The sequence below is a fragment of the Ursus arctos genome, unplaced genomic scaffold, assembly GCF_023065955.2.
Source record: "Ursus arctos isolate Adak ecotype North America unplaced genomic scaffold, UrsArc2.0 scaffold_7, whole genome shotgun sequence".
Taxonomy (NCBI): domain Eukaryota; kingdom Metazoa; phylum Chordata; class Mammalia; order Carnivora; family Ursidae; genus Ursus; species Ursus arctos.
The window spans coordinates 18165184-18190113 of record NW_026623089.1 but is presented as its reverse complement, the minus strand read 5'-3'; positions in this window follow the sequence as shown (position 1 = coordinate 18190113).

Genomic DNA, 24930 nt, shown 5'->3' with positions numbered 1-24930 from the left:
CAGCCGCTAAGACAAAGACCCTGGGGTTGCAGACCTCATGAGGGGTGGGGCTGAGAGGTAGGGTGCTGGGCATGAGCTTAGAGCAAGGGCTTTGGACTTGATTCTAAGTGTGATGGGAGCCATTGGAGGGTCTTGACTGGGCCTGTAGCCTGATCTGATTTGTGGTTTTAAAAAGATCTCTCTGGCCACTCTGTAGAGAAGAGATCATGAGGAACAGGAACAGAGAGCCTGGGTAAGATGCGACTTGGACAGATATGGTTGTGAAGGAGGAAAGGAACGGATGGATCAGGGATCCCATTTTGAAGGTCATGCTGATGGATTAGGTGGGTTGGTTGTGGGCAGAGAAACCAAGGACCGAATCTGAGTTGGGAGTGGCTGCTGCCATGTGCCAAGGAGGACATAAAATACAGTGTGTAAAGCAGTCCTGAAAGTGTCTAACGTAGTGGGTGCCTCAGTAAACATTCGGGGGAACACACTGGCTAAGCGGCTAAGGACGGCACAGGAAGGAGACCATACATACTCAAGGAAAAGTCTGCCCCATGGCCACGAGAATAAACGTTGAGATGCCTCTTTGGGCTGACTGAATGAATTCCTGTAGCCAGACTTGATTCCCTTATGCCCTGGACATTGGGCGAGATTCTTTCTTTTAATTAATGAATTAGCCAATTAATTAATTTAGGTAATCTCAATGCCCAACGTGGGGCTCTCACGACCCAGAGATCAAGAAAGTCACCTGCTCTTCTGATTGAGCCAGCCAGGCATCCTGATTGGGCGAAATTCTGTGGAGAATTAGGAAATGCCCTGATCAATGAGAAGCAGGAGAGGGGAGGAGGCTTCTGGAGCTAAGGGTCCAACAGGAAATAGCCATGCACATAAGTAATGTCAGGTAGAGGTATTTCCTCTACAAAGTAGACAATCCCTGCACATACGTGGCCAACTCCAGTCCAGGGGCTATAGAAAAACTCATGAGCTCCAAACGGGGAGGGAGCAGTCACATGACCCTGACCCCCAGGTCCAGGCCCTCCTCTTATCTGAGCCTGCTTTGAAGTGCCACAGAATCGCCAGTGGGGACAGATTGGAAACAGAGGGCTGGACTCATCTGGAGAGAATGACTCTCTGGTCTCAGAGCTTCTTTGTGCTGGGCAAAGTACGAGATGTTGACATCTTTTCTCATGTTCAGTCTTCACCACTGCTCTGTTAGATGAATGCCATTATCCCCATTTTATTGATAAACAAACAGCCTCGGAGAGGTCACCTTGTTTACCCAAGCTCCCACAGCTTGAGAGCACAGTTTCTGTCTCATGGAGCTTCTAGCCGATGATCCTATCTTGGTCCTTACTGATTCCCCACTGTCCTGCACACAGCAGGAGCTTGGTAAACATTTGTCAAACCGATAAAAAGTGGCTCCAAAGCTTGTATTTAATCATGAAGCCACACTCTTCCCCTTGAAGTGTTGACTAAAGAAGCTCCTTTCACCTCAAGTTTCTTTATGTGGTGATGGGACAAAATCTGCTCCCTGGAAGTCCACTTTGGGGGCTTCGAAATGTCTGGGAAGACAGACTGCCCTGGGGCTCGCTCTCCGTGCCTGAAGCCGGCTCTGCCTCACCAGTGAGTCACTGGGGGTGACGGTGAGGAGGTCTTATGAGAAAGACAGGTAGGGCTCACTAGCTCCCAGAACTCACCAGGGGATTGCCACCTGCAGCCTTGGTGTTTATATTTGGATTACATTTGATGGCATGCTGAATTGGTGGCTAATTACGGCGTGCCCAAATAAGGTACTTTAATTATAGCTTTTTTAATTCCAAGGAGAGCTCTGCTCGAAAAACAGAGGGATGAGTGGGATACAGATCTGCTTGCTGTGATCCCTCAGCACGGCACGGATTACCAGGAAAACCGGTGGCTTAGTCCATGAGCTCCACACTGGACACTGCTGTGTTAGCGCTGGCAAAGCTTCCCAAGGAAAGGGCCACTCGCAGTCTTTGCAGCCTGGTGACTATAGCTGTGGCCTGGCCAGCTTTGGGGATGCAAGCGGGTGTGCCGAAAGGCTGACCCTAGCTTGAGTTCACCTCCCTACTCCTTTCTGGAAACAGCCCTCAGGCTGTGATGAGCATTGCTGGAGGTTTTGCTCAGGCAGCTTGAAAAGGCAGACTCGCTGATTTTGCTGTTTTCTGTCGGAAATCATTTACTGATCTCTGCCACCTCTTGAGCTGCACAAATCCAATTCAGAGCTTTTTGAATGGGCTTCTGATGGGGCCTTCCGAGTTTTACAGATCCTTTTAGGCAGGTTGTCTGTGTAATGGGACTCCTCCTGTCCCCTGCGGCTAGGCCACAGATGTTCTCAGGAAAACTGGGCCAGTTTGGGGAGTAAAGTTTAAATGTGGGTAAATATCTTGTTTACATCACTTTTAACTCTTTCTACAAGATAGATTTGGGAAGGCCACAAATTTTAGCCACCCTCTTTTTTTTCCCCCCATCGTGGCCTTAAGACCAGTAATGTTACTTTTAAGATTTCCATTGAAGACAATGACTCTTTCCATAGTCCTGGTTCTTTCTTGTCCTCCGTCTCTTTAAATGCAAGTTTTCCTCCAAAGCAGAATTGTTTTGGAGTTCCCTTGGGACTTTTCTACCTGTCACTGTAACTGTGATACCAATGATGAGAAAACCGTACCAACAATGTCAGACAGTTTCATTCAGGTGATCTCACTCGTTCCTTATGGCCAGCTCTGAAAGGTAGACAAGACAGCTATTGAAACTCTCACATCATGGCTGAGCTCAGAGAGGTGAAATCATGGCCATGTTATCCAGTCAAAATAAGGGTCTGAGTTATCTGATGCCCTCCTCAGATTCTTCTCTATGATGCCTGTCAACAAGCCTTGTTTTGACAACAGCACATCCTTTCCCAGTAGCGCTGGTATATACCTCAAGCCAATGTGCAGAGAGCACCTCCAGCTGGTTCGTGGTGTTTCATTTCCGAATGTGTATATTGGGTTAGAACTCAGACCGATGCAAGTAAACACGTATCTATCAAACACCTATGTGTGCATGGCTCTACGGTGGCATTGAGCACATAAAGAGATCATGGAGAGAATGAAAAGCTTACGCCCTATGGGTTTGGATTCTAGACAGATCTAATTCAAACCACAAGGGATGCTGAACCAGGTACATAAACATTCAAAACCTCGAGAGGAAAGGCGATGATAGGACATGGCCGGCCCCTGGAGAGTGCTGACTTAATGGGAGCCATGTTTGTGTACATCATCGTCTCTTCAATCCTTACAAGACCCCATTAGCAGGAAGGTACCATTCTTATGCCCATTTCATAGATTGGTAAACTGAGGTGACTGGCCAATGGCTACACAACTGTAATTTTGCACACGGGTCTGTCTGGCTCCAAACCGAGCCGGTACTCTTCATCGCCATCGTGAGCTGTCTTCTGTGATTAAGGCCCAGAAGTCCTGCAGCTGTTCGTTGTCGGCGTATGACAGGGCGTGAGCTTTGATGAAGGGACAGGGATCTCTGTCATTAGGCTCAGCCCTGCCACATACCAGTTGAGAATAAAGGGAGAAGAAAAGCAACAATATTTGCCACATCCACGTACTCTTATTTACCAAGTGCCTGCCGATGCTTTGTATCATGAGTAAAGCACAGATTCACTGGAAAGGAGGCCTGAATTGAATTCGTGATGTGTTTTCTCAAGGAATAGACTCTGAAATCCCAACTGTGTTTTGAGGGAGTGGGTGGAAAATTTGACATTAAAAGGCTGGACCTCTCACGAAAAAGACTGAGAACCACTGCTCAGGACGATGCCTTTCCAGTTGCACCGTCTAGCCAGAGAGCGCTTACCTTCTGACGGAATCGCAGGTGCCTTTGTGAACCTGATGAATGATATCGTTGTTCTCGTCACACCGGAAAGCCTGTTCGCACGCACCCACACAGCCACAACTTTGCATACAGTGTCAGTAGTTCACGATATCCCTCGCCCACCCCTCACAGTCCATGTTCAGACTGGAAGTTGGAGTCCAGAAACCTGGGCTTGGATCTGAGTCATCAGCTCCTTGTCTGAGGCTCAGCGTCCTGCTCCAGCAGTCTGGGCAGGAGCGAGGATAAAATGAGATGAGCCCCCGAAGAGCCGATGCCCCCTGCTCAGTGTGCACTAGCCTTGCCCCTGGGCCGCCAGAGCCAGGAAAACCACCAAATGGCCACCACCACGAGGAGGAGGAGTCCCATCCCCAGCTAAGCTACCACTCCCTGGGGAAGTGCAGTTTAACTGCACATTTTATAGGCTTTTCATTAGGCTCAATAACATGTACTTTGTGGTGCCCTCGAGTGAGTGTGGGGAGGACTCAGGGCGACTTGTTAATGTTAATGGCTCCTCGGACCAGCTTCCTTCAGGCTAATTGCTGGTGGGAATTTACGAGCCGGCAGCCTCGCCACCTGCCCCTCCCCCTCAGAGCTGCGGCTGCTACCCTGGGATCCCAGCCCTTCTTGGTGCTGCTCGTTTTCCACCGAGGCAGGGAGACCGCCCGCCCGCCTCACACGCAGCACCTTGAGTTAGGGCTGAGTAGGGCTCTCTGCACGGGAAAGGTTGGAAAAAGATCTCTACTCCATGGGCTCTGAGGGCTTGAATGCCTTGCTATTCAAACTGTGGCCTTGAACCAGTAGAATAGACCATGGGGGCTTATGAGAAATGCGGACTCTCAGGTGTCCCTCCAGACTGAGAATCTGTGCTCTAACAAGATCTCCGGGGGTAATTCCTGTATGCCTGAAAGCTTGGGAAGCAGCAAGGAGCATTGCTCTAACAGTGGAATCCCCCCACATGCTCACATGGGTGCTTGGAGGACTTCACATGCCCCATGGGGAAGACTTGACTCTGGGAACAATGCAGTAGGAATAATGAGTACCAACAAGTTTCCCTATTAATACTTCACAATCCACAAAGTGCTTGGGTGGGTGCATGGCTGACTCTCTAAGTGCTTTCAGTACACTCCATCCTCTTTGCTAAAATCCATCCAACCTCTACTTTCCTGGATAACATCTGTTTTAAGAAGAAAACGGTTTTGAGGGTGAGTCCTGGCTCTGCCATGCACCCAGTCCATAGTCTCTGATTCTCATCTATAAAATGGGAATGATAATTACCTTCTAGGAGCTATTGTTACGATGAAATGGGATTATGCATGTAGGATGCTTAGCTCCACACCTGGCCTCTGGTGACTCCTCCGTAAGTGGCAGTTCCAAGGTTTTGTTTCTCTTATTGCTGCTGTTCATGTAAATTCCCACTCAACCCAGCTCTGCAGGGGCCAAAGCTGATGCTGTCTTCTGACTGCCCAGCATGCGGTAGGCGTCTTCAAAAGTGTGGGATGAATGCTTGATCTTCACAACAGCCAGCAAGGTGAGCCAGGTAATATTTTCCCCATGATTTGTCTTAATAATCTCAAGAACCCCAGGACATAGATTTTATTTCTCCTGGTTTGTAGATGATGGCTCAGAGCCTCCGAATCAGGAGGAAATTTGCTCACAGTCACACGGTGACTAGTTACTGATCTAAGTCTGCTTCTCCCCCTGCCTGATGCAATACTGTCTTTGTTTCTTTGCACTCCTTCCTTCTAGGTTCATTTTATCTTAAATCTGTAGGGCTTGGGGACACTTGAACATGTGTCAGAAGTGGGAAAGAGAGAGCCTTATTGTTTTGTTTATTGATCTAGTAGCAGCTAACAAAAGCAAAAGAATTTTTTACCATCTACCCAAAGTCCAGCTTTCTGCTCTGTGAACCCATCTATCCAGAATATTATTTCCCAAATTCAAGTCTTTGACCCACCGCTTGCACCATTTTGGACATGTCTGAATACCACCCATGTTATTTAATTTCCATTTTCCATATCAGCTCACTTTTTTTTTTTACTTAAACAGATGTTTTCAAATGAAACTATATCACTGCCGGAAGTGGAAATCTAGCATCACCTTCCTATAATAGAAAATAACAATAAAAATAAATACAGTGCAAACAAAATGATGTCCTTTAATTCTAAGTGGACACTGTTGCCTGCAGAAGGCTCTATGCCTGAGGCCTTTTTCTTCCTTCAATGTGAGATTAACAAGTGCTGGTTAGTTCCAGGATGGGCTTGACATCCAAGCTTTCTTTCTGACATAATCAGAAGGATTGGGAAACAAAGAGAAGAAAGCAATGAAAAGGAAATGCACATATCACCATGGGATTCAGTGCTATTTGATGCTCTTAAGGAATTGATAAAATCATTTCCAAAGCCTCCAGGAGTTCCATTCCCTGGGAAGCAACATTCTAGCACACGCTATGCCATCAGATACTGCTGTTACACAATACCATCTACTGTTAGCTGATAGCATCTACTGGCATGAAGACAGGTGTGTCTTGATTCCCCAACCAGTCTATCTGGTGCACAGGTAATGGGTCATGGACTCTGGAGCAAAAGGCCTGGGGTTTGTATTCCAACTTGGACAGTTAATAACCGCTAACCTCAGAGAAGTTACTGTATCTCTTCTGCCTGAGTTTTCTCATCTGTAAAAAGAGGACACTGACTATCTCAAAAAGCTGCTGTGAGGATTAAATGCATAGTGAAACACTTAAAACAGGGCTTGGCACATGGTAAGTGCCATGTAAGTAAATTCTAGCTTTGCCGTTGCTGCTGTTGAGATGTGCTCGGGCCCGAATATGACAAGGAAGTCCTGCGACGCATGGCAGAGCTCTTCATCTGTCTGAGGATACTGTGCAGGATTCCTCTGTTCTGAGTCTCCAGGCTGAACAATCTCCGCACTGTAGTCTCCTTCAAAAGGAAGAGCAGAGGAAGTGGGAGGAAAGGACTCCAAAGGACAGGGACATTTCTCTGGAGGGACGTGGCATGCACTTGGCTCCTGCTGTGTACCAGGCACTTCGGCATGCCATCTGTATACTCTCTCCCATAGACCTATAGTTGGTGCCATCCTCCACATATTTCCTGTTTCCTGACTTCCATGAGAAATTGGGCATATCCACGTGCATGTGACTTCCTGTGGCCAATGAAATGTAGAGGTGATGCTGCCACGGGTGGCAGAAACTTTCAGAGCTAGTGGGTAAGTCACCACATTCCCCTTTTCCTATTTCAATAACCATGAAAATATGGAGTTCCTGAGGAAGTAGAACATGAGCAAGAGTGCCCAGCCAATACCCGATGGAAAGTGTGGCAGAGGGGAAAATACACTTGTTGTTTTAAGCCACTGAAATTTTGCGTACTACTCCAGCAAAGCCTGCCCCTACCCGGCTCAAATGAACTCCTAGATAGGGACACATACTTGACATTTTGCATCTAGCAAGACTTGGCTGTTCCTGGAGTCCAAGCGAGACCCTGGTCAAGCTTGTAGTTGAGGTGGGCATAGAGTGCTTGTAAACACTCTCACTTTTTACCTCTTTCTTGCTTCCTCTCTCCTGATCCGTATCTGGTTAATGAAGGGGAGGAAACTTGCACTCAGGACCCTTCCTCAGCTGGCATATTCTTGCAGAAACTTGAGCAGCTATTTCCACCCTGGGTCTGTTTTTTGCTGAATCTCTGATTCTTGCAGAATTTGGGGGAAAGAAGGAACCCCATAAAGTCATTGTCTAAGGTCCCTGTTTGCTGGCTGAACCTCCTTTACCTCATCTCTTTATCTAGGCTCTGCCTGAATCATTCCAGAGACAGGAAACTTACCAGCTTCATCATGAATGGACATAGATCTGGGCTATGAGAAGTGACAGCCCCTATGCTACTAGACTTAGGGCCTGACTTTCCTGAAAGGTGAATGATTTTGAAGGTCCTTACTTTGAGAATGGCCGTATAGTTGATCATCCGAACCAGGACATGTGTAAGGTGAAAGTTGGTGCTAGTAAAAATTATACTGGAACAACAGGTTTAAAACAGAACTATCTTGGGAAAACCGGGAGGTATTGTTGCTTGGCTTCTGTGATTCTGTGGCCATCAACATATGGTAAAATTGCATAGGTGGGACTGTGTCCTGGCTTTGGTCCCTAACCCTGACTTTTGGTCTACTCCCTTCCCAAAGCTGTTGATAGCCAATCTTCTCTGGGTGATTTCCCATTCTTTTAACCAGCTCTCTTCCGAACATGGGAGTCCCAAAGCCATTTCAGAGGGGAAGGATGTACATATGACTATAATTTCAAGCAAATTTCCCCCACAGGTGCTTCATATTCCTAACTACTATCTTGATCAAATGCATATTTAATGCCTTTTGATGGAGACACAGATGCAAACTGCTCAACCCTTCCCGGAACTTGAGAGTGCTGCCAGGTCCCAGTGTAGGCCTGTGACAGCCAGCGGGATGCCTGAAGCTACCTCGCTCAGTGCCCTCACAAGACCCGGACTGTCAGGAAACTTACTCACAAGGTAATAGAAGGAGAGGCAGGGCTTATCAAGTTTCCTTCTGCAGGCTGTTGGATTGCAATTCTGCCCTGGGTACAGGCTCATTTACATAGCTGATTTGTAGCTCTCATTTGAATATTACAGTTACTTCACATAAACCAATGCCCTAGTCCCTCTTTGGAGTTTTATTTTGACAATCCACTCAATACCACATGAAACCCAATGAGACCAGGAGCTGCTACTATGAGAAGATTTACATTTCCCCTTCCCCCTGGGACAGAGGAATATAAAAAGTGAAGAACGGAAAATGAACAAACTGCTAAGTTTCAGAAATGCTTGATTTCTACTCGAGGGCAGACTGACAATTACACACAGCGCAGGGACATTCAGCCTCAAGAATCTTTGATCATTGTGGTTTGTTTTTTATATTATTGCTTCTCTAAGGAGCACTTTCCCTTAAAGTTGCCTCTTCTCTTTCTTTTCTTCGTTCTTTCCAGAATATAGTTAAGATTTACTGAATGCATACTATATGCCAAGGACTGAGCTACTTAATCAGATTACCGTATTACAAAGGCAAGTCTGTCTTGGCCATCAGGAAGACTATACTCTTGACAGACATTACAGATTTCAAGAAAGATTATTATATATCCCGTTAATTAACTCTGTGCTCTAAGCATCTGCTTTTCCCACTCCTTCAGGGTGAGCAGCCCTGTGTAGTGAGTATGTGTATGTGTGTATCCCATAGGAAACACAGGGAGGTTTTGATCTTATGTCATCTGTTCTATGTTGGGTACTTGGAAGTTCTTTTTTAATATCAGATGTACTGCAGGGTTTCTCCCAGGCCTACTGTGGCTCAGTGTAGAGTTCTTCTTTGGAGCTCTGGAGCAAAGACCCATCCATGAGGCTGTGCCCTCCCAGTGTGGAGCAGGGACCAAAGGTATCCTTCCACGTGGCTGTGGAGTCTTTGCAGTCTTCCTGTTTATGTTGACGTGGATTTTCTACTGAAGATTTTAGATCATAAAAAATAAGTATGATGGGTGTTTAGATGGCTTATAGCAGATCAATATTCTCATCAAGAATGGTAGGGAAAGCTGGATGAAATTTGAAACTACACTTGAAAGCACTGGGGAGATCCTAAGTTTACCAGAACCTGAGGGGCCTCGATGCAGTAATGTGAGTCTGCCATAGTTAGTCCCTTGAGGCATTTGCCTTTTTTTTTTTTTTAAGCTGGTGAGAGACAGAGAGAGCGACAGAGAACCAGAACAGCATGTAGCTGAGAAGCTAAGTGGCATTTCCAGCAGCCTCACACTACAAATGAGATTAAAAAAAAAAAAAAATGGAAGTTCTATACCTTGAAGGATGAAGGATCCTGGGAATTACTCAAGGCCTTCACATAGGACCCTTCAAGAACTACAAAATAAAGGTAAGTAGCATTGAATCAAAGCTAGGCAAACCTTATGATGTTGAAACTGAGCCTCAAAAGTGAATCTCCTCGTTGGAGGGAGGTATTATGCCCCCATTCTAGCTACCTGCCAGGAGGTAAACCCAAAGCACCTACAACACTAAATTCTCGGGAGGATGTGCTTCCTGTATAACTCAAAGAGGTCTACCAGTTGCTGTGCTTCTTTGGGGTAGGGGATGCAAGATGCAGCCATTTGTCTTTTGCTTTGGGGGGATATCCTAATGTACCCCTGACCACCAGATCTCTAGAAACCTTTCTGAAATGGGAGATCCCTGAAATTCAAGGGGTTTCTCTCCCACCCACCTTAGCAATATATCTTACCAAGGTGCCACTTCTTGTTTATACTGCTTGATCAATGACATCAGTGTAATGGATCAATGTGACATTCTGGAGAATATCCACAAGGTCTAGATTTCAAGACCTTAGAGGACTATAATTGGACTACCTTATTATAGAGGGAAAAGGAATTAAGACAGGCCTAAGGCAAAACTGTAAGGCAACGTCACTGTCTATGCTTCCGCAGGAGATAAGAACCCCCTTTAAGCTGCCAGATAGATCCTCTGGCTCTTACGCTCTTATACTGGCTCTTATACTCAGCCTTTCGCTGTTAGTTGACCATCTTTAGTTTCCCTTTTCCCTCTGTGGAGCATCAGTACAACTTACCAGTGTCCAGCCAACTCTGCTGTCCTTGTAGGCTTGGTTTCTCCTTATCTTCAATGTACCTGAATGATCGTACTGGTAGGGACGTTTCCCTCCATTGACATGTTTTCTCTGGTGGCTTCAGTGAATCTTCAGCTATTGGGCCACCCCCACCTTGTGGCTGAAACTATTTATGTCTCATGTCCTGCTCATTACCAGCTAGGTAGTGAATGTGCCCATCCTCAAGCTTTCTCAGACCACTTCCAGTCCCCTGGGTCCATTCAGGTCTTCTGCGAAGCTGATACTAAGATGGGATCAGGTGTGCAGGAGATTTGTGGGAGGAACGCCTATGAAGGATAAAGAGGGAAGGGGCAGTGGAGGACAGGAAAAACCTTTGTGCCTGACATCTGAGAAAGGAGAGGGAAGAAGGAGAGGACTTAGACAAAAGAGTACAGACCATGCAGTTCTGAGGAATTTTTGGCCAGACCAATGAGAAATCCCTGAGCCAGGTTGTCCGTTAGAAGAGTCCTTGCTTAAGGTGACGCAGCCAGTCATTTTGGCATTGAGATTCAAACCTGTGGTCTCCAAAGTCCATGCTGTCTCCATCTTACCATAGTTGCTTTAAGTTCTCAGCTGCTAGTTAGAATTGACAGTCCCTTGACATTTGTGCCTTCTCTCTGTGGTTTCCACAAGGACTGCATTCAGGTTTATCTTTTCTCAAGTTCACTGCTGTTCATCAAATCTTGGATCTGGAGGTTTACCAGGCTCTCAGCCATTTTCTCAGTTCTCCTGACCTCCTATGGATAAGATTCTGTAGAAAACTTGGGCAAAGAAGGTTGCAAAACATGAAAGGATGGCTTAACCCCATGTGAGTGGGTAAGGACCTCGGTGACTCTGAGGCAAGAAAATAACATGAAACTTGAGTTTTCTATTCTCTATCCAGAGACACACGCACTTTCCTGTATGTATCTCCACCCATTCCTTACTCAATGAAGTTAAGCTCTGGCCACATTCTGAGTGAGGGTAGACGGTGCATAGATTCTAAACCTCTAGTATCCCCGGAGAATGGCGGCACTGTCTTCAAAATCACAAAATGGTCACGGATGCAGAAACTGAGGAGGAAATCAGATAGGTTAAGTAACTTGCCAAATTCACTCAGCTACTAAATGGTGCTTCTCAAACCTAGGACAAATGAAACAATCATCAATAAAGTGAGACCCTGGCCTCAAATGTCCTAAGCCAACCTCCTTCACATTCACCACAAGCTTTGTGGAAGGTGGTCTTAGAGAGAGGAAAGGGCATAAGCTTTGGAGGTAGGCAGGCTTGGGTTATAAATGACTGTCAGTTTCCAAATGTGTGTCCTCAGGCAAGTTAAGTTCTCAGCCCTGAATGTCCTCATCTGTAAAACAGTTAATCATACCTAATTTATAAGATCGATAAGATATTTACATTTGTACATGCAAAAGCAGCTGGTATAGGCCAGCACAGGGGAGGGGCTTAACAAATATTCATTCCCACCTTTGGAAGATCTTATTATGATGGACAGAACCACTTCCTCAGTCTCCCAGGGCACAAGCAGCTGATTAACAGAGGCCTTCCCTGACCCCACCGAGAAACTGAGGCCTCACTGCGCAGCAGCTTCCAGGTTGCCATTTGGAAGGCAGTTGTACCGGTAGTAATTAATTTCCTCAGTCCTGGCTTTCCTGTTAATTATTCTGAAAACACGCTCACATTCTGTCAACAAGGCTGCTTTCAAAATTGTGGCCATTTTTCATCCTTAATAAAGTCTCTCTCCTGTCTCCTCCCTTCTGTTTCACAATGGAAAACATCTTACTCCTAGGAATTTAAAGAATATGGGAAAATAGGAGGTATAGAGCTCCTTTCTCCACTCCCCTAAAAGAGAAGCTGACCTCTCCTTTATCCGCTGCATGCAGGGACTTCCCGTTCTCGGTCTCTCTCAATCTTCACTCCATATCAGTGACTGTGAGGTTGTGATTCCCACTTCAGACAAGAGGAAACTGATGCCAAGGAAGGTGGCTAAGGTCACGTGGCAGATGTTGTCAGAGCTGATATTTGAGCCCGATCTGTCTAATACGAAAATCTGTGCCTGTGTGAGATATGTGACATTCCAGCTAAAATCACACACACACACACACACACACACACACACACACACACACTCCATACCACACCACTCATGCACATGGATGCACACACAGCTTACTGCCTCCTATTTCTGGCTTGTTACAGGGAGGAGAAAGTACCTCCCTTCTCTGTCAGCTTCTATTCTCCTACTTAAAACCATTATTTCCCACTGATCCCAGTAAATGCTAAGGAAATAGTAGTTGTGAATTAAGCTTCTTTCTTTGTTGAAAAGAAAGGTATTGCATTAAATACCATCTAAACGGTTCTCAGTGGGCTAGCTCAAAAAGAGTGATGATAGTATTTCAGGATGATTAGAAGAATCAAAAACTTTTTGTGTGTGGGGACTATGTTACTTACTTTCTTCGATCCACGTAGCACTGAGCCCTTATGAATTAATGAAATAAAAGACAGTAAATGAGGGATCATCCTGGTGCTGGAGAAAGGTCTTTGTAGAAGATTAGAGGACACATCTCAGCAGCACCGCTGATTTGCCATGTGACTTCGAAGAGTCACTTGCCTCCCCTGAGTGGCCATTTTCTCATCTCTAGAATCAGCGGTTGAGCAGAAAGGATAACCCTCTAGGTCTCCTAGTCTCTGTGTTTACAGTATTCAGCCACGTTTTGGGTGCTAGGATGTCTTCCAGAGCCATCTCCATAGTGGGGACAGGCTGCTGAGCTCATATGTGTCTCTCTCCCCGGACATCCCTGCGGGAGGCCGAAAACACCTTTCCAAGCCTTTTTGGGTAATGCGGGTTTTAAAGTTTACAAATATCTTTCCTCATTTATTCTAATTGCAAACAAATAGGTTCTTCTATACAAAGAAGATGAAGTCCACTCATTTCAAAACATCTTTCTCAAAGATAACAAGTATCGTAATTTCCCTGAATATTTCAGAATCCCATTTCTGCTGCCAAGTAACCCCTTCCTTCAAAGAGCCCTGGTGGGCAAGGTTGAGTCCATACTACTTCAATCAGAGCAAGGTCTGTCTTTGGGTTCAGCTGTAGAAGAAAAAGATGTTGAGAGGGAACCTTTGGTTTTCCCTGTGGTTTTAGTTCTGAAGGAGAAGGAAGGTATTGTTGGTGCCTTGAGGCCATCTTTGTCACAGCCGAGAATCGTCTCTCTGACCAGTGAAATTAGTAGGAAAGTATGCAAATGCCTCTTAAACAATTCTGTTTAAAGTGCCTTTGGATCAGACTTGGAGCAAAACTCTGAAAAAGAATGCAATGTATCAAAACGCCTCCTCTTTCTGAGGGGGAGAATAAGTAATGATTCCCAATATACATTGTGAAGGTTGTTCTCTAAATGGTAATGAGGCATCGCTAGGTAAATGTTGGCTGGAAATATTGGAAAACAAAATATTTCCATCCAGTCCAACCCAAGGGCATGGATGACTTCAGGGAAAAGAGGCTAGTACTGAAGTCAGGGGTGTCAGATGCACCCAGTCAGGATAAAGTCTTGGGGAAGAAATTCAAGATTTGGTTAGATCTGGTGAGCCTCAAACCAGGCAGAGGCTGAGAATATCATGCAACATCCCTGAGCAAGCCAACAGGGAAAGATGCTTCCAGGGGAAGCTCCTGCTTTATTGTTCTTGTCCCAATCTTTTGCTGATACACCATGAAGAAGAGTAACAATAGAGAAACTGCCTTGATAGTCCTGTCAATATGGAGCCAAACATGGGAGACTCGTTGTGTGAAAGGCAGACTCATGGCCCACAGCAGCCCTCAGCCCTTGCTCCTTGGCCCCAGTGCCCTTGTGCAAGACACAACCTACACAGCTATGTGTGGCAGCCCTGGACCCTCACAGCCCCTCAGAGGTGCCATGTTTTCTCTTGAATTAGGTATTCGTACGAGGCTGGAGCACTCCCTAAACCTCCTCAAGCCCTTAGCTGATTTAGTGCACCTTCCCCTCTTAGGTGTCTGCTTAGACGCCACTTCCCTGCACTGCAGCCTGGATTGGATGCCTGTTTTAGGTGTCTGCACTTTACCGCTTACAGCCGAATTGCAGTTGCCTGTTCTTTGGGTCTTCTCCATGAGCTGGGAGCTCCAAGAGGCCACTGATAGTATGTTTCTTTCTTTGGTGCTGTCCATGGGGCTGGGCACAGAGTGGACACCTGCCCAGTGTTTGTGGCAAAATAAAGAAAAAGGGGAGGGGAAGGGAAGGAGAAAAAGAAAAAGAAAAGAGGAGACAGAGAGAAAAGGAGAGAGGAAGAGAAAGTGGGAGGGGAAGAGAGACACAGGGAGAAGGAAGTCCAAAGGAAGAGAGCCAAGGGAAAGCAGAGAGGGGAGAGAGAAACTAAGCAAGTGGGGAAAAAAAAAAGAGAGAGAGAGAGAACTCAGCTGCCCTGGAGGTGGAGCGGGGCTTCCCTGCCGGCCCTGCCTGTCTCTCTGGCCCTCTGTCTCTTCCTCACTTCTCCCACCACAGCACACCCCCCTCATTAAAGTCTGTGTCTCCAACAGAACTGGCTGGAGCAAAACCACCTCACCTATGAAATGTCTTGCTTTCTTGCCGGGGTCTTGTTTCTCTCCTCTCCCTGAACTGTGCTCTGGGATTTACATCAACAATGTCAAGGCCCACATCTGGGGAGTGGGCTCAAAACAGCTAAGACCCCTGGGTGTGGAGGGTCATTTCACTCAAGTTTAATTAGATCTTCCCATCCACGGGGAGCTGGAAGTCTGCTGCAGGCTGTGTGGGCACAGAGTCAATTGTGTTTCAAGCTTATTAAACGTACCTCCCTGGGAAAATATCCTCCTTCTGCCAGAGTTGGGGCTCACAATCTTGCCCTGGGGCTTCCTGTTTAGTGATTTGTTCCGGAAAAGGGCTTGGGGTCTAGGATTTGCTACCAGGATGCTGAGAGAGAAATGTGCTTGGTTGCTGGGGGGTTGAGCATTGCATGTAAGTTTCCATTGAAGTCTGTGATTTGTAACTTGGCACAGCATTACCTGGGGAGCTGGTTTCAAATGAGCAGTCTAAGGTCCCCACCTCAAAGTTTCCAATTCAGTGGGTTTGGAGAGGACCCTGGGACCCTGCCTATTTAGTAGACATCTCCGTCCTGCTTACTTCTGGTGCAGGCCTCAGGGCCCTCAGGCAGGGGCTTGGCCAGGGAGGCTGTGGCCAGCTGTCAGTTCAATTGAAAACTCTGTTGCGGACCTGAGTCCCACCGTGAGCAGAAAAGAGGCTGGTGGAATCTCCATGCATATAGTTTCAGGGGAGGGGACACTGACCATTTTTCATTTGGTGGCCAGCTCTTGGTGGGTTTGGAATTCCTTGTTTGGGCCTTAGTTTCCTCTTCTCCCGCAGGATTCTTTCTTGCTGGGGGCACCGTCCCTGGGACCTGGGCCAGAGCTCTATCTCATTACCTTCTCAGATGGTCACACCAGGGGATGCGCACTGCAGATGCTGGGGAGGGAAGTAACAACTCCGCCCCCAGCTGGCTTCTTCCAGGGAAGCTACAACCTTGGTAATAAGTGAGCCACTTTGTTGGAGAAGGGATTGGGAGGTAAGGTGCCCAAGATCCCTTTGGCAGTTCGTAATCATGCACTGACAAGGACAGACTTAGCAGGGAGGGTGGCAAGGGACAGTGGGAGGAGGGAAGACAGGGAAGTGAAGCAGGAAGAGGAGACCCTGCATCCCAGTCTTTTCTCAGCTCCTAATTAACTATGGGACATGGTACCAGCTTTTGTTCTCAGGGCTCCCGTTCACTCCTGCGAAACAGAGAACCCACCACTCGTGAACTCTCAGAGTGGAGTTATCTTTTTTCCTAGACTTGTCTTCTCTGAAGCAATGCTTTTTCTTATTGTTTTCCCCTATTACACCCCCCCAGCTTTGTTTCCCATTTCGTAGAGACTGCTATTAAACTAGTGAGTTCTTTTTTAAAAAAAAATCTTTTTTAAAAGTTGTGTTTTTCCATAGTCTACCCTTCAGTTAGTTTTTTATTGCTTCACCTCTTTACAAAAACTGAGTGACGTGATTACACTGTAAGGACCTGACTCTAGGAAAGGGAGTAGAACATTCCTCTGAGGCACTGCCTCCATGGTGTGGGACATTCTTCCATTCTTCCAACACTTCTACCAAATCTGTTCCTGCTGCCCCAGCCTGCTCTTGACCTCTGCCCTTGCTCTTCCCTCTCTGCTTCCAACGGCACCAAGGCTCCCTGGCTTCAGTTAGGTGTTAGCTCAAACATAACCTCTTTGGAAAGTCTGTCCTTGCCTCCAAGTCTTACACAACTCTCTCATTGTTCTAGAATCCCCCGTCCTACCTTATGTTTCCTTCAGCACACTTTAACCAGTGCTTCTCGAAATTAGCTGCAAATTAGAATCACTTGGGGTGCTGGTCAATCATGTAGGTTCCCAAGTTTCAGTCCCTGGTTTAATTGGTCTGTGGTGGAGGATCTGGTATTTCTTTTAAGAAGAAGCCGTCCAAGGAATCTTTATGTGGAGTTGGGATTGAAAACTTCTGTCTAGGGGCACCTGTGTGGCTCAGTCAGCTAAGCGGCTGCCTTTGGCTCAGGTCATGATCCCAGGGTTCCTGCATGGGGCTCTCTGCTCAGCGGGGAGCCTGCTTCTCCCTCTCCCTCTGCCTGCCGCTCTGCCTACTTGTGCTCTCTCTCGCTCTCTCTCTCTGTCAAATAAATAAAATCTTAAAAAAAACACGGCTTCTGCCTAAGTATTATATATTTGCTGTTTCTCTCAACTTCTAACAGATACAGTAAATTGAAAAAAAAAAAAGTGGGGGGCAACAAATTTCTTCCCAAACTGCATACATGCAATTTGCAATGTATCCTTGAAGCATCTCCCGTCAAGAGATGGAGGAGCTCCATCTGGAGCTGGCCCTGTGACTGGCTTTGACCAATGGAGTATGGTAGACAAGACACTGTAGAGCTTCTGAGGCTAGCCTAAGTGGAGGAAGAAAGGCTATGTGGGGCAGACGTAAGCTGTCCCTGCGCAGGGCCCTTAGATCAAACAGCTGCTAGCCGCCACCACCTGCCTGCCGCGGGTCAGGCCATCTCCAAACGTGCTGCCCCAGTCGAGGCACCAAATGACTGCAGTTACATGCGTGATGCCGTGGGGGACCAAAGAGCAGCCCCAACTGCTAACCCACAGAATTTAGAGCAAATGGTTATTGCTCTATTGGTACCACTTGTTATGGAGCAATAGCTAAGACGATATAAGCTTCACGAGGGCAGAAATGATGGGTTTTTGTGTTGTTGTTTGCTTGTTTTCATTACTCTATCCTCATTACCTACATACCTCATTACCTAGATGCCTATCAAGGCACATAGTAGGTGCTTAATAGATATTTTCTAAATGGATCAATGATATCTGATAGACCTTTACAAAGAGCTGTTTTTCACTATGCTAAAAGTCCAGTTGGCAGCATGGAGATTTCCCTAGGTACTTAGAGTCAGATAATGAGACAGACTACAACTTGTCTCTTCCCCCAAGATATCCCTGAAACTGGAACAGTGAAGCTCTCCTTTCTCAGTGGGTGGTTTTGTAAAAGGATTATTTAGCATAAATCTTTGCTGATTCAGGAAATCTGTTTTTGTTTTTGTTTTTCCCCCCTAAATCCTCAGCTCAAACACTCCTTAATTCAGAAATAATATAGACATTGATTGCTTTCTCCGGTCCTTCCCCAAGAAGAGCATCAGGGTAACCCAGGGTGTGGGGACCCCACATCGAGCAGTAGGTCAGGGTGGTGGGGGAGCTGGGGGTGGTGGAGAATAAGGCATTTGTGAAAAACTGGTAATCTGACTGGTGACATTGATTCAGTTCCAGTCCCTGTTATAAGCAAACTGGGTGTTTGGGTAATAAGTTATATTCAGAAGCCAAAAAGCTGTCATTATAAGTCCCAGTGGGAAGAGGAACTAAGAGAGGGTGTCATCTTTTTGATGTCACAGACAATACTTACTGAGTACAACCGAGGCACCAAGCAAAGATTATGTCATTGAATTCCCAACAATGTTATACGAGAGATATTGTCATGAAAAATAGTTTGTATGTGAGAGAACAGGCACAAGGAGATGAAATAATTTGTCTAAATCACACAGTTAGATGAGTTCAAATCCCAGCTCTGTCCCCAGATCCCACCACACTCTTGACCTTTACCCCACGTTGCCTCCTTGTAACAGAGAAAATAACAAAGGGTTCCAGGTCAGACATGAATTGTATCCTGGGGCCATCTCTGAATAACTGGATGACTTGGAACAAATCATTCAACTGCTCTGAAGCTGAGTGTTCTCTTCCATAAAATGGGCTTAAGAATCTCTCCCAATGGGGCATGGGAGGAATAAATGGGGATGTGTGTTGTGGTGGCCGGCACAGCAGGTACTCCACAGAAGTGTGCTCCCTTCATCCTCCTACGGCTCCGCCTTCTCTCAAGGGAACATCGTTCTTACTGTCCTCTGTGGTGCTTAGGGGGAACCCCTTGCCCTTGTGCTGCTTTGGCCAAACTTAGTTTCCTGCCGTAGGAAGCACACTGCCAACTGCAAGATCTACATGAATTCTTGGATCAAAAATCTCAAAGCAGGGGCACCTGGGTAGCTCAGTGGGTTAGGCCTCTGCCTTTGGCTCAGGTCCTGATCTCAAGGTCTTGGGATTGAGGCCTGTGTTGGGCTCCCTGCTCAGCGGGGAGTCTGCTTCTCCCTCTTGCTCACTCTCTAAAATAAGTAAAATCTTAAAAAATATATATCTCAAAGCAGAAAATTAAATAATTTGAATATAGAGAAATGCACTGACAACTTGATTCTGGTATCTCTGGGTGGCACTTTCTGTCTATGCCGAGCTCTGCATCTGCCCTCAACCTAAGTGTTTGGGGCTTGTGATCAACAGTAAGGACCCCTGTCACCAAGCTGGATTCTTGTCATACGCGTTAGTCAGTCTGCAATTAACTTGATGAGTTTCACTGGTTCTCCACAAGCAACAGCTTTATCAGTAGGGATACTGCATAATTTTAACAGTGAGAAATAGTTACTATGGTAGACACTTTATAGATACTGCCTTTTTAAATGTATACCCCAAACCTAAGATGGAGGCAGTATTATTATTGTTGAGGGAACCAAGCTACAGGGAAGGTAAGTAACTGACCCAGAGTCACACAGCTAGGAAGGAGTAGAGCTTGATTTGAAATAGTCTCTTCTACAGTATTTTTTATGGGCTCTGCTGATACCGGGCTCTTGAAACTCTCCCTTTTCCATTCTTCTGTAACTTCCCAACCCCCCTCCCCTCTGGGTGGATGACACCTTCAATCCTGGAGGTGAAAGTGGGAGCTTGTAGAGCTGGGAGATGTCCATTCTTCTTAGGATGACTGCCTGTCTTTGCTGAGAATCATTGGGTCCGCTCCTAACTGACCTTATGGTAAATATTTACACATTTATTTGCTTATTTTCTTTCTTTCCTTACTAGAATGTAAGTTCCAGAAAATGTTTATCTTGTTCGCTGCTGTGTCCCATTGTGTAGAACAGCTCCTGCCACATAGTAGGTGCTCTGTAAATATTTCTTAAACGATCCATTGTTTGTGGGTTTCATCATTTAATTACCAGAGGAGCCATCTTGCTTCTGAGCTGTTTGGAGCCACCTCGCTCCTCCCTGCTCTCTCCCTGCAAATGTACATCGTCACTATGTTTTATCTCATGAGATGATGCTTAACTGGTGAGATCACATATTTGAACTCATTAAGCACTTTAGATGTATAACCATCATAAAAGCTGGGTCCTTAAATGTCTCAGTCTCTATAGAGCTGTAATCTGAGAACCCAGTCCAAAACATAGAATATTATAATAGGAAGCTCAACTTTTACTTGTGTCCCTTGAAGAGCATTAAATTTGATCCAACTCATAATCGACAGCAGTGTTTCTGAAAAGCAGTTCTTCTCTCCTTAATTCTTTCCTACCTGCTGTTGCTGTGGTGTCCCTGGAATATTCCTCGATTCCCAGCCCATTTGGTTTTTCTTGGTCTTCCTCCCTCACCACCGCCAGGCCGCTGGTATGTGGTCTGAGCCCCCTTGCCTCAGTCTTCTGATCTTCCCTCCAGCTTCTCCAGCACACTTACGAGCTATGTAACCTTGGGCAGGTAGTATGAAGACTGCTTATGCCCCGGCTTCTTTGTATCTAAGGTGGAAATTTAATCCTGAGAGAATTAATGAGTTCATACTCATCAAGTGCTTAGAGCAGTACCTGGTACAATGTAAGCACCCAATTTTAGCTGCTATTGTTACCATTAGTAGTCATGGTATCATCTAACTCCTGATTGTACACGGCTAAGTGTACAAGAATCAACAGACTAAATGGGCACTCGAAACACAACAAAAGGAAGGTATGAATCTTTTAGTCAACAAGGTCAAATCTCTCTCTTTTTGTTTCATCTATGTATGGGAAAGTGGTGTACAGGGAGAGGTGGGGAAAAGTGGAAACTTCATTACAAAATCCTGCACCTGTCAAAGTACTGGAAGCATTTAGATACCAGAAGAATTCTCTTTGTACTGCAGCTCATGATACCTATTTGCAGTTTTGTCTGTTCTTTAAAATTGTTCCTCTTTTTGGAACCATCCATCTTCTTCAAATATTTTAAATCTTCATCTAACACTCTTGAGATTCTCTGTTTGTACTGTCTGGCCTTCTCTTTTGATTTTCTTCTTTCATTTTTATAGCCTTCCTGCTGATCACAGTGCTAAGTCTCCCAGCGACTGCTGAAGGTCTCTTCTTGGCAATTTTCATGCCACGTGATACCAAGAACATCCTGTAAGCCTTCTGTGGCACTGGAGAGAGGCAGGATGAGGCCAAGCCATTCTGTGTTCTTGTCACCTGTGTTCCATGTCCCAGCAAGGACGGGGCACAGAGCAAACCATATGGAGATAATTGCCAGCATCGGGGCAGCTGCCAATGCCCAGAGCCAGCCGACCACATCTGGGAAGCCCACCAGAGAAATGGTGTGATTGTTACGTGCACGAGGGAGGCAGGGCTAGGAGACCCAATCTGGTCTGAGCCCATGGTGGGGGCTAGATGAATCCTAATTTGGGAAGGACTATAATTGAGTCTGTCTGGGCTCAGTTTCCACTATATAAATTGGAAGCAATTTAATGGAATTCAGCATTTCAGGTTTAAAAGATAAGAATCAGGAAAGGGGCTAGGATTTTTGCGTTATGAACCTTGAATATCCTAATTACGGGATTTCTTTTTCCAGTCACATTTTTCTCATAACTCCAATTCATTCTGCTTTAGAAAGAGTCATGATTTAAGAAAACCCAAAGTTATAAATAAGATAAAATCAGAAAGTGTTGATCTGCTTCTTCATTTTATTCTAAATTTTATTCTAACTTTTTAAAGCTGCGAACTCTCCTGGGTGCCTTGCAGATCTGTTTCAGAGCATTAAGTCCCCGTTCCAGTCTTACAGGAATTAGGATGGTGTGAAGGAAAGAATAGGGAAACTGAAATCTGAGGCAGTAGGAGCCACTGCCAGTAGAAGCTCAAGGTGAAATGAAGATGAAAATGTGCCTGAATTTTAAGCTAATGTGAAAGGGAAACCCAGTGAGCTCAGGGGAGAATTTAACACACATCCTTGTTAATCTTGCAAGGAGAGGCACAGCCTTAAGGCTTGTGCTGCTAATCTGATGAACTTTCAGAGAAGCTCACATTTTCTTGAGGTCTGGGAGCTGGTGGAGAGGATGATGGTAGAGAGATCTTGGTGAAGTGACCCAAGGATGCCCCAACTAGGTCTGTTTCCAGAGTCCTCCACATGATGGGTGATACCATCCCATCCTGTCCTTCCTTGACACGTTCCCAGGTATTTCCTGGCCCTTTCAATGCACTGCTATGCCCAAGAGGCAGTAGAGTGAGGTGGTGAAGAACTTAGGTTCTGTAGCCCCCCAACATGGATTTGCGCCTTACATACATGGCTTATAGTTTGTTTCACCTTGATCAAGTCATTGAAAATCTCTGATTAGTAAGATGGAGATATTAAATGCCTCACACTGTCCTTATGAAATTCAACAGTTCATATAAAGCACTTAGCATACAGCCTGGTACTGGGTAAGTGCTGCCATTATTTAATGATAATAATGTTGATTATCAATATTAATTTCCCCTGGAAAACACAAGAGGATTTCTCTTTGATGAGCACAAGTTGCAATGGCTAGGTCTGAATTGGGACTTGGTTTACAATCCCATTGACCTCAGGTGGTGTGCATGCATCAAATGGAAGTCTGAGCTGCAGAAGCCCAGCTCCTCAGCCTGCACCTGCCTTTGGCAAGAGGAGGATCTCTGTTGAGATAATGGTGCCTTCACTGCCACCACTGAATGAGAAGCAGGTGACTCACTACCGATCATCCGCTGCTCACTCGCTTCCACGGCAGAGGAACTGTGGTCCCCACAAATAGTTAGCTCTAAGCACTGGGCACTGGGGCCTGGTTGGGAAGCGAGCTTGGTGGGGTCAGAGCTGAACGTGGTGAGCCCAGCCCAACAGGAGCCTCTCTCCATACCCATCCACCCCCCTCCTGCTGAAGATTGCCCGTATACTCCCTCCTCTGCTTGTCTATGTACTAGAGTCAGACAGGCCACAAGTCCACTTACCAGCTCCATGAAAGCCATGAGTTCATCTGCGAAATGGAGGTCATAATGGCATTTATCTTAATGGCTTGTAGTGAAAATCAAATAAGATCTTGGCATAGTGTAAAAACTTCAGTTAATAGCAGTAATTACTGCGTTGTTCCTTTGGCCTAGAGTCCCCCACCCCTCTCTTCTCTTTTCTCCTCAGTATCTGGCTGTGTCCTCCCCAGATGACATTGGTCACAGCAAACAGCTCCTCCCTTCACTCCATCTGTTCGGGTCTCTCATCAGCATTTGTGGACCTTATTGCAAAAGCTCTCTTGTCTATGGTTTTTATTGCATCAAACATTAATTACTAAAATTTATGTTATGAAAATATTCATTAATTAATGAATTCATTCATTTACTCAAAAATATGTATTGAATATTGGCTATTTACGCACCCTTCTAGATGTCGATGATCTGGCAATAAGCAGGTAGATCCTTGCCTTCGTGCAACTCACCTTCTGGGGAATGAGGTAGATATGCACATATAAAAATGTCTACAAAAACAGGTATACAGTTTAAAGAATAAGACAGACCATTTGGTACCTACCTCTCAAGTGAAGACACAGAACATTTTCCCCTAGAAGGACCCTTGTGTCCCTTCTCAGACACATTCTTCTCCATTCCCCCTGAGCCCAAAGGAACCAGTCATCCTGGCTAGCAGATTGTGTCCTTGCTTTGCCTTATGGCTTTGCCACCTACATAATGAACAGTAATATTTTATTTGTTTTTTTACATTTCAATGTCATATAAATATATGTATTAACCAACGTTTTTCTGTGCCTTACTTCCACTCGATATTATGTTTTGGGGTTCATCTTCATTGATACGTAGAGTTATAGCTCACTCAGATGTCACTGCTGGATAGTATTACTTTCCAGCATGTGTATATTCTATTATGAGCTATATATATATATCTATATATATGTTATTTCACTTGAAATAATTATTATCATGCTTCACTGACCATTCTTGAAACTGGCTCCTGGTTCCCATTGCAAGAGTTCCTGCAAAAGGTAAATTTCTGGATCATCTGATAAATTGATAAATTTCTAGAGGATGGGGCCTCTTCTCTTGGGGGCTTATTGTTGCCTCTCACAGAGCGGATGGTCAGAGCTGGTTTAAGGGACGCATTGGAAGGAAAGTGGTTGATGTTGAATTTCATGAGTTTCTGGTTAAATTTGGCCTTTATAGGAAGAAGTGAAACACAAGATAAATCATCCATAGATTTCATTTCCTGAGTCAGAAGGAAGCTTTCAGAAGAAAGGGATATGAAAGAGGCAGGTCTTCAAAATAGGTGGAAGAAACACAAGTCAGGGAGGTATTATGAAAGAACTTCAGACTGCTAACTTCTTAAAGGCCAAAACCATATGTTGTCCTAAGTGAGAGCAAAATGAGGGGGATGATGTTCGTCTCAAATGTGAATTAGGAGTGGAAGGGAACGTGCACAGCGTGCCTGGTCCCATGTCACTCATCGTATAGTAAGTGCTGGGTCCAGTCTTGTCTCGTCCTTGGCTTGTCAGCTCTGCCACTGAGAGTGACCTTTGTGACCTAGAATGGATTACTTCATCTGTCCGTGTCTCAGTTCCTTTATCTGTGAAATCCCGCCCACAAAAGCAGTTCAGGTAGCCAAGTGCCAAAGTTTAAAGAGGAGAAGAAGTTCCCAGGTATCTCAAAGTCACTCTCATTGACAGGAAGGTGTGGGATTCAGCAAACCAACCAGTGCTTCTTGCTGGCCTG